The sequence below is a fragment of the Manacus candei genome, unplaced genomic scaffold, assembly GCF_025592945.1.
Source record: "Manacus candei isolate 608988 ecotype Guabito, Panama unplaced genomic scaffold, ASM2559294v1 h1tg000028l, whole genome shotgun sequence".
Classification (NCBI taxonomy): Eukaryota; Metazoa; Chordata; class Aves; order Passeriformes; family Pipridae; genus Manacus; species Manacus candei.
The window spans coordinates 8,556,151-8,567,309 of record NW_026138076.1 but is presented as its reverse complement, the minus strand read 5'-3'; positions in this window follow the sequence as shown (position 1 = coordinate 8,567,309).

The following is an 11,159-nucleotide window of genomic DNA, read 5'->3' as shown; positions in this document are numbered from 1 at the left end:
CGGTTTGTTAAACATTGGAACAAGCTGTCTAGGGAAGAGATTGAGTCACCATTCCCGGGGGTATTTAAAAGACATGTAGATGTGGCACTTGAGGACATGGTTTAATGGTGAACATGGTGGTGATGTTGGATTGAGGGTTGGACTTGATCTTAAAGGTCTTTTCCAACCTTAATGATTCTATGAATCTATGATTCTGTGATTTTGTAAATACTATATTCATATCTGTGGTCAACCTCAAGGAAAAAAGACAATACTTTGACTCTAGTAAGTGTTAAGGAAACTTCTCTGTCTGACCATTCAGGAGACACTGTAGCAGTCACAATTGCACCATCAGAGACTTTAACTGCTAAGAATGAGAGTCCTGCTGCAGCAGGCAGCTTGAGTGCCCCACTGGACTTCCTACACATACCACACTCACACAGTCAGACAAGGTTTCCTTACCAGTTCGACCCCAGGTGTCCTATAGCAGAATCTCAGACCTCCTGATCCTTAAAGCAATTTATTCATGTCACAGTAACACAGGAACAGCTCTAGCTGGTGTCCCCAAGGAGTAACCCTGAGCAAAGGAATCCCTGGGCTTTTATACCCTCAAAATCTATGTGTGTGAAAGTCTGTGGTCTTCCAGTTGAGTCCTCAGCTCCTGCCGTGTCTCTCAGTGTCCATTCATCTGGTCTGCTCAGCACCACAGGTCCCAGTGCCCTTTTATGTGCAGAGGATTGGCAATTCATGGCCTTTCACCACCCAGAGCTCATCCTGCAGCTGGCACTACAGCTGCACACTAAGCTACCTGCACTGAATGTATTCCTCAACAGTAGGTTTTCTTATAGAATGTCCAAAGCTTGTTAGCAATCTTGTTAGTAACCATATGCTCTTTAATTTTTAGTTTTGAATGCTACTGAAATGAAAGAAACAACTGTCAGGAGTCTACATGGAGTTCCAACTTGCTGGTTTGTGTCTCTTACAGCTGCCTTTCTTTAAACCATTTTTCATCCTGTTCTGTAGGAAAAATTTTCTTGTTCAGAGCCATAATTTCAGTATTTTAACTTTAACTTTGCTTGTCAATGATTCAATACCAACTTACTATGAATATGAAATTGTTATTTTTAAACCGGACTGAATGCCCTTCATTTTTTGATGACTTGTAGTAACCTATAAACTTACTTCATTATATGGAAGAGGTTATCACATCATTCTGCCCATAGTCCAGAAACCTCTTCTTCTCAACATACAACATATTTTTGACAGGGCATTCTGCATCTCAGAGGGGATCTTATCACTCTTCACAACTACCTGAAAGGAGGCTGTAGTGAGGTCTCTTTTAGGAGGCAGATGACAGAACAAGAAGAAATGGCTTCAAGCTGCATAAGGGAAGGTTCAGATTGGACATCAGGAAGAATTTCTTCACTGAAAGAGTGGTTAGGCATTCAAACGGGCTGCCCAGGGAAATGGTGGAGGTACCATCCCTGGAAGTGTTCAAGGAATGAATGGATGTGGTACTTAGTGCTATAGTTTCGTTGACATCGTGGTGTTTGATCAAAGGTTGGGCCTGATGATCTTGTAGGTCTTTCCTAACCTTAATGATTCCATGATTCTGTGATTAATTGTTTCAATTTTTAGTAGCTTCTGTCATGAGTAACTGCGTAAGTGATTTGTCTTTGCTAATAATTCCTTCTTGAGGCAGAGCTGCTGGCTGGAGTAAGTAATGGTGTTTGGCCTAGAAATACAACTATTCCTGCATTGCTCTGTGTGTGTATCTTCTTATACCTCTTTTAGGGCTGAGGTAGATGTGAAATGGACAAATCAAAGATTTATCAGGGATTTCTCCTTACTAGGAAGTTCTTAAAGCCTGACAACTCCTACTGCTGTGTAGATAAATGATAAAAGTTGTGTTAATGTCTTTAGTGACATTTCTACATGAAATATGGGTTTCTCAACAGAGTTTTTCACAAATGTTTTCAAAAATTGAGAGCCAAGGGATCCGTCTTCGTGGATCATATTGTAGAAGTTACAACAAGTATAAGTTGGAAGGGATTTAGTTGAATCAGCTTTAAATACTGACAATACTGTCCTCCATGTCTTGCCTCCAAACAGCAAAGCCTTGGAGGATATATACTGTTGGCTGCTCAGAAATGCCTTGTGCCTCCATCAAGAACTAAGCTCATCCAGAATTACTGCACTTCCAGACACTGATTTACCCTAAGTCTGGTGCAGGAACATCTGTAGAATTAATTAGAAAGCAAAAACCATTCTGCGTGACCTGAATGAAACCATCGGCTGAGTTAAAACTGTGGCTTGAACAGAAGATGAGGAATAATGGAGTCAGGGAGAACTGTTTTGGACCTTACAGTTCACTTTGAACTTAAATGGAATTGCTTTGTAGGCTCTTGATGATTTTTTTTTTTAATTCTGCAGTTCACAAAGTAAACTGACAAATGAAAATATGGAAATTGAATCAAATTATTAAGGAAGCCTTCCTTTGCAATTGAAACTGTGGGGTTTGACTAATTTCATGTACAGTCCTGCTGGATATTACCAAGCTGGTTTGAGTCTTGATCATATTAAAGATTTTTTCTGATTGTTTAAGCCTTTGGGAAAGTAAAGAAGTTCATTAAACAGAGACCTGAAGGGAAAGAATCTCAACTGGTTTTGAGGCTTCTCTTTGGAAAGATAGTATAAGAAATGCTACTGAAAATTCCTTCTTAATAATTATTTTTTTTTATTCCAAAATAGATGACCTGTTTGTCAAGTAGGTTACAGCTATTTGGAACTGCCTTTACTTAGTAGACAGGATGGCTGAGTCACACTTTTACTGAATTACCCTCTGGTCAGCAAAAGAAGTTTCTAAACCAGAGTGCCATCCAGAGGGAATTTGATAAGTGTACTAGCTTTTCTTTGGGCTGTACTAGAATAACAATCTTGCACTTTCTGAGGTAGAAAGAAGAACATGCTGTAAATCTAGAAACTGGAACTTAAGATAGTTGCTTCAATCTTATTATGGAGACATCTGATATTAGCAGATTGCTCCCATATTTATGTCAGGAGTTTTTATGAGACTGAAGCAAAGAAACAAAACAAAACACAGAAATTTAGGCATTGTAACATTTACACAAGTGAATCAAGCTGTGAGGATATAGTTTTGGAAAACATTGGCTCTTGTCACTGCAGCATGGCCAGACTTTGATTTTGATCTGCAGAACAGTCTTCCTGACATGATATTTCTTTTACCTGTATAGTGGAAATGCTAGTAAGCCCCTTTGAAATGTTTTTCTTTTGTTGTGCTGAAATATCTGATTATTCTTTGATGACAGGTAAAATGCTCACCTCTGTTTCTACTGCCTCTGGAAAAAATATTTGTGTTTGTGCTGAGTTAGTCTTGGCCACTGTCTCCTCCTCAGCCAGTGGAGGGGAGAGAAAATTGGAAGAAAAGGGGTGAAAAACCTCATGGGTGAAGATCCCTTTCCAGTTACCATCACAAGTGAAACAGACTAGACCTGGGGAAAATTAACTTATTGCAAATTAGAATAAATATTGAATTACTAATTTGGGTAGGAGGAAACACAATGCCAAACATCAAACCAACGTCTTTCGTTTCCCTTTTCCCAGGCTCAACGTCACTCCATCGCTCCAGAGTCCTTTACCACCCCATCAGGTGGTGCAGGAGGGTAGGGAGTGGGTGTTTACATCAGGACACAGTGGTTCCTCTCCGCTTCTCTTTCCTCCTCGCATTTGTCCTCTGCCCTCTCCAAGAGCTGCAGTTCTTCAGGAGTATCTGCTTCATCACAGAGCACCTTCTTCTCTTCTGGTCTTGGTGTTACCACTGCTGTGTCTCACTCTTTTGTACCCTCCTTTGCCCTTTTGAAAATACGTTTTCACAGAGATGCCACCAGCTTGTCTTATGGGTTCAGCTGTGTCCTGTGATGGGTCTATTGAACCGTGTGCTCTTGCCAGCGGGCAATCTTTCACAGATTCTTAGCCATGCTTGAAAATTACTTTGAGAGGTAAACTTTGTGAAAGGGTTTTGACACATTTTATTTTATACTATGAAAGAGTCATGACTACTGAAAAGACCATTCTCTGTTTTGAAGTCCTCTGGGATCCAAGGATGCATGTAGAAACCATACATTCCTTATAACAGGAGGTTAAAATTCAGTCATTCATCTCAATAAATGAAAGTTCCAGCCTAAAAACATAGTTGTTAATCACAATATAGCTCATCTTCACTGAGTCCTGGTGATTTAAACCATTTATTTAAATCAGTGATGAATTACAAATTCTGCAAGTAAACCTCAGAGTTTAGAGGTAATTTCTGACAGTCAGTAATCTACATTCCTGCGTCCAATTTATATATGTTTTTCATACTATTAGATCATTCTAACTGGTTGAGTAATGTTAAAAAGAGACATTAATGTAAAGCTACTTCTAACCAAACATTGCAATGGAGCCCAGTATCTAACTAAATTTTCCTTTGTCAAGAAGAATATGATTTATATCACCTAAATAGTTTTTCAGACCACATTGTTTTCATTTGTCCCTGTAGATGCATGGTACTCCTCTTGTTTTATCCAAGGATAATGTCTTTCATGAGGCCGAATATTTACCATTTCAAAGTCCTAGCCCCCTCGATAATGTTTGCTAGTATTATTAAAATGTACATGCAAAATTGTTGCTGTTCAGAGTACACCAGTGGGGAAAGGCCAGACTGTTGATCAGCCTGATGCAGAGACATGCTGACAGCAGAATATTTATTTACCCTTTCGAATTCCTAGGTTGCCCCAAAAAGTGTCATTTGTTTTTAGCAGTGATTCCAGCTGACATTTGCATCACATTGTATTACATTAAGCAGCATTATGATCTAGAGGAATGCTAAACTATGTAGGTAGAGTAGACAACTTAGAAACTCTAAATGGCAAAGAAAAAGCCCTTGAGGTTTAGCACAGCTGCTGCAGGAGGTTTGAATGGATTTTGGTCTATAAAGACTGAAATACACCATTTCAGAAAGATAAGTGGTCTCATCAACTCAACCAGGGCCCAGAGCTACTTCCTGAGGTGCTCAAGTTGATTAAATCTGCCTGAGAGCTTTTTGCATGCATGCAAAATGGTTATTTCCTAGACCCCCCCTACAACTGCAGTTATAAAAAAAGGTCTCAAACCAGTACCATTTTTTTTTGTAGTTTGCTATACCTTTTTCTCAACTGTAAATCAGATCAAACTCAAAAATGCTATCCACTGAACTCCCAGTTGATCTCTAGCCAGACTTTCTTATTCTACTTTTCATTAATCTCAACAATCTAATAGAAGGTGAAAATCTTTATTTTTTCCTCCAATGCCTTTTTCCTTTCTTTCTAGGGAAGCTTGCCATATTCCAGCTGGCTTTATAATGAGCAGGTCTCCTTTTTTTTATCTGCCCCTGTGTTTACTCTCGGAAAAATATTTAAGAAGCTTTGGCATGAGCTGTAGGGACTCAAATGCAGTGCTGTGTAGCAGCCTATGGTACTCAGTGGTAAAAACATACTTCGATGCTCAGAAACATGTGTAAGTTTGGTGAGCTGTCCTAGGAAACAAAGATCCAGCTTAGCTCAATAGACAAATGTTAATATTCAGCAACAGTTTAAAGATGGACTAAATCTGCCCATTTAGAGCTCTGTATTTAGCATTATGTCAGATAAGCAAGAACTAAACCTACATATATTCAGACTTGTGATAAACTGAGGAATAAATATTAGGCTTTCTACTTCTTGTATACCTTTAGCTGACAATGCTACAGAGATGGGTGAGCTGAAGGTAGTGAGTTTTGCCTTTCTAGCTGCTACTATCAGCATCTCTGATCATCATATGACCAATAAGTCTTCGTCAGCCTCATTCAAATGACCTGATCACAGTAAGTCTGAGTGTTATTTCTACAGCTGAACTTAGCAACATAGGATTCCAATATTAATATGAATCCCTACTTTTCTGTTTCTCTCTTATGTCTCCTTTTTCTTCCCCAGACACATTTATTTTCTGTCTCCATCTCCATTTGCATTCTGCTGACTATTTGTCTGGCAGACTAAGACAGAGTTTCTTTAACAAAAATTATTTACTCTTTTGATTAGAAAGGTGGCAAAAAGGACAGTCTCTCACTGGCACAACTTTGCCAGGTCTTGGCAAGGCTTATAGGGTCAGGGACCAGACATTGCAAAGGATTAAGATTGCTAAAGTAGGATTCATGCATTTAGTGCTGAAATCCAAAATTGCGACCTCAAATTGTATCTTAATCTTGAAGCTGTCTGAAATCACCAAGACTTAATTTCTCTCAGTACAAAATCTATTTTTAGACTGATGACATATGTATGTAGCTCCACCAATTTTGTTCCCAGATATATTTTTGAAAACCAGGATGTCAGAGGACCATAGTATTTCATCATAGAAGAAAGGTGACTCTTTTTTTTCATCTCTGGTTCTGTTGCACTGACCTGTTTATGAAGTGCCATCAGATAATACTGGCCACTCCTACTTAGGAAAGGAGTGTCAGGGAAGACTTGATGATACTGGAAAGTCCTAAAACTGTATTTACTTTTCAAAAGGTTTAATTTAGATTGATTTGAGAGTCCTAGGGATTAAAGATAGCAAGAATAAAGGAAGGACTGAAAAGCAGTGAAAAAAGTGTTCTCTTCAGCCCATTTAAAGTGCCTTGACCCAGGTCAGCATATTGGTCTTGAAACCTAGTCTGTTCTTGACATGTTTGCTTTTCAGTTATCTCTGCTGCTCCCCATAGTACCCACTTGATTGTAGACTTGGGACTGCAAAGCAAATCTTCAAACTGCAGCTGCCATAACCGATCTTTCATTTTGAGTATAGTTACCTGAAACTTGTTGGAATGGTGAAGCTCAGTCAGACAGTTTAGAAGAGAGTTTCTGACTGAGATAAGAAAAACTGTATTTAATTCCCCTCAACTGTAAATTCCCTTTGCCTGTAAGAGTTTAGAAGGGCAAAACTACTCTTTCTCTCTGATTATGCAGAAACAGCTTTGTTGCAACTGAGCTGCAAAAACCAATTGCTTCCACAGAGACTTTTTTTATAGTTGTCTATATACCAGCATACGGATAAAGGCAACTGATAGAAAAAAGATGAGATGCCATTTAAATGCATATTTCTGTGTTCTTGCTTGTTTTCAGTGATTAAAAATAATGATCAGAAGGTGATAAATGCTAGAATGACAATGATATAATACTCCCAGTGGTCTTAAAGCAGTAAATTTCCTCTTATGTCAACTAGGTGCCATGAAAAAGAATGGAAAATAGGGATGTTTAACAGTGATGCAAATACAAAAAATGCCTTCTTAGACGTTAACTCAAACTAAAACCTGACTGAAAGAGAAAAAAAGATGTTTATTTGGCAAATGACAGTAGAAAATAATTAATTAACATTAAAGAAGAAACTGTAGTTAAAACTCGGACTTTGATTTCACATATTCTGAGAAATTATTGTGAACAGTTCATAGTAGGAATAGTCAGTGGTAAAGTGCTAATAAAAACTTGAAAAACACCCTATTAATTAGAAAATTTGAAAAAAATAGAGAAAAGTTTTAAATTTAAAACTATTAAAGTTCATATTAAAGGAAGTAGACTACTGTGCATTCAAGGTGGGGCATGGGGGGGTTGTGGTTTTTTTCCTTTTTCTGTTTACTAGACCAGTGTTTCCTGCAAAGAAACTCAAGCTTTATGCAAATTTTGTGTCACACGTGAAAGCATTTTTTCACCAATAGAGTCAGTATTTCAGACCTCTGGTAAAATGATCAACACTTTGACCACAGATAGTATTAAATGCAGTATGTGGGCAGTAAATATCATCTCTTCACTGAATCTGATGATGGGGGACAGGACTGTTCAAAGCTGATTGGGAATTTGGCCAGCTGACTCTGTCCTGTAGTGAATAATGTGATTTGTCATTCCTTCCTGTGACTATCAGCACTTCTATTTGCAATGTCTTCATCAGAGAGGTATAGGACTTTCTACACTATAGCTTTGAGTTCTCTTTGGTAAGTGCCTTTATATTAGTACCTATTTAATACCTGTCCCCTGTAGTTTGCATACATGTAATGAAGTGGCAAGAGGGAGAGGGAAAGAAAGAACAAGAAATTCTGTAAAATTTTGTATGCTTCGTTGGCAGCTGTAGAAGAAAGAAATAAAACTGTAAGAAGAATTTGTGATTTTTACTATCTACCATAAAAATGTGTGTTCTAAATTTACTTTAAAACAAGAACAGAGCCTTTACTTTTTAGAAAGGCAAATGCTTTGTCTGCAAATGTTTCTGAGTTCAGTACTTTATTTTTTTTCTCCATAGCATTTGCAAAGAGCAAGTGGTAGACTTAGTAATAAACTCTAATAATTCATCATAGTTGAAATTACATGATTTAACATCTTGGCACTAAGAAAAAAAAAAGCTTTTCAGCGCTGCTCAGAATGAGTAAAATGCATTGGGTATGTGGCAACGATTATGCTATGGTACTCACACTGTAAAATTGAATCAGCTCTTATTCTGCTGCCCAATCTTATTCTACTGCAGAATTCAGATGCTTAGCAAGATGATCAGCAGAAACAGAGCAGCACAGCTTTGTACCTGTCACTTTATGTGTGTTCCACAAGTAGTGGTTACTGGGCAGCTGAGTGAGCAGTAGAGTAAAATCACTTTCTTCAGAAATACCTGTAGGTAGGATGCTTTTAAATCTCTATCCATATTACTGCAAGAACAGTGAAACTGAAAGCTCTCCTTAGGTGTTATTAATAGCATTTTAGAAAGTGGACCCTTTGGTGGAAGAAGCTCCCCAGCTGCACTGGCAAACTGTTGTGATAGGTGTAAATAAGAAAATGTTGAGAACAGAGAGATAGAGGTTACCCTGATGAGTCTTCAGGACAGGCTTGTCACCACAACAGGCATCGGCAGGCAGCAACTTGAATTCAACAGTGATCATAGAATGTGTCGTGGTTTAGGAATGGTATTCTGCAATTTAGTAGTCCTGCTAAAACCATGCACTGCTTCCTCCCTCACTACAGTTGGAGGTGCAAAAGGTAAATATCATAGGTTGAAATAAGAACAGTTTGCTGAAAACAGTAATAAGATAAGAAAACAAACAGTAACAGCAACAATATTAATGAAAAAAGATATTTTACCTCTGAGAAAATAAATTCTTCCCAACATCTAATCTAAATCTCTTATCTTTTAGTTTAAATCTGTTGTCCTATCATTATCTACCCATGTAAAAGTCACTGTCCCTCTTTTTCTTAAGCCCCCTTTAAGCACTGGCAGTCTGTAGTGAGCTCTCCCTGGAACCTTCTCTTCTCCATCTGAACAACCTCAGGTATCTCAGCCTGACTTCATAGGAGAGGTGCTCCATCCCTTTGAATGTTCAAGATGATTTAATGTGTTGAACAAAAAAATATTAGGAACTTTTCAAAATGATTATGAACACTGCAAACTGCTATTTTACAGTGTACATGTTGATGTTTTGAGATAGTGGTGGGGAAAGTCCAAAAGCTAATATAATTAATAAAAGTAAAATTTTTTAAAATTCAAGTCACACGGTTGTGCTTTCTGCACAATCAGTTCTTTTCCTTTTGTTTGCTTACTTCTGCACTGATAGCTTTTATTAACTAAATTTTAATCTTCGGTATCATTTCAGAGTACTATTACCCATGATGTATTGCATAAAGAAAGTGCTGTGGCTTGGGGTGGAGGGGGAAAAAGGTATATTGTTCAGGTTCTGCATAGGAAGTACAGTGACCAGGTACTGTACTTCCATTGTGTAGCCTCCCAGATGTGAAATTGGTGTTGGTTTTCTCTGTTCCTTTTCAAAATTTATATACAGACACTAGCTGAGATGAGCAGATTGCACAGGCTGGGTGGCACATCTTATCCTGCATCATGTGTGACTCCACACCTGCTAGCAAAATGGCCTAGAGCACATAAAAGGTCAACTCATGGATGAACAACAACTGGCTAAAGCTGAACCCAGGTGAGTTTGGATTTGTTGTGAATTCATGCCCTAGTTTTTTTTCTGCTTGGATTCTTCATCAGTACTAAGCCTTCCCTCAGCAAATACTAGAGTAATGCTCAGTTCTCCTTGTTCTTATCAGGAAAGCAACACTCAGCTGTTTATACATGCTGTTTATACATGCTACTGGTTGGACTGCAACAATAAGCTGTGTCTGAAGTCCGGTCTGCTTACAAAATTCTAGTGCAGAGCACTGAAATGAATATTCTCAGAAACAGAAGACCTAGACTATTTTTCCACAAGACTTCCTGTATTTCTCATCTATTGACAAAACATTTTGTCAGGCAAAAAGGCCAATATCAAATCTAGTCTATTTGCAATTAGATGGACTCTTCTCAGAGGTGATAGAACAGAAAGGAAATGGTAAAGGAAGGCTCTTTGTGGAGGAAATAGACAGTTGCAGATGCCATACATATCTTTAGATCCAGGTGAGTTTTGTGATCAAAACAAAGTTGGAAATAGGCAAACATCATTTGGTTTGCAGGTCTGTCAAGATTACTTAAAAATCACCATTTTCGTGTGCATAATCTTTGCAAATACATTACTTTCTGAAAAGTCACTGAAAAGAAACTTGGAATTTCATAAAATCAGAAGAAGCAATTATTTGAAGTTTAGAAAAGTGATCAAGCTATGAAAAAAAGATAGAAACTACTTTTTCAGAAGCTAGAAATAAAAATAGCAAGAAATTTTTGTCTGCAGTTAAAGATTAATGAAAATAATGCATTTTGTTAAGTCCTCTGAAAGGCATAAGAACATACAAAATATCTGATATCTCATTATCCTACAGAGTTGTTATTAGCTAGTCTGTACACCAGAAAGAGACACTATGTTTTCTGTCTCTGCTGTTCTTTTCTCTCCCGTCTTGAATATTTTTGTCTTTTTTTTTTTTTTTTATCTTCAGGAAAATATGAAAATATACTCTCATAATTCTTTAAACCACTAACTACACAGAATAACAGAATCGCTGAATCATTAGGGTTGGGTGAGACCTCTGGAAATCATCTGGTCCAACTACTCTGCCAAGGCAGGTTCTCCTAGAGCTGGTTACAAGGAACGGGTCCATTTGGGTTTTGAATTTGTCCAGAGAAGGAGAATCCATGACCTCACTGGGCCGCCTGTTCCAGTGCTC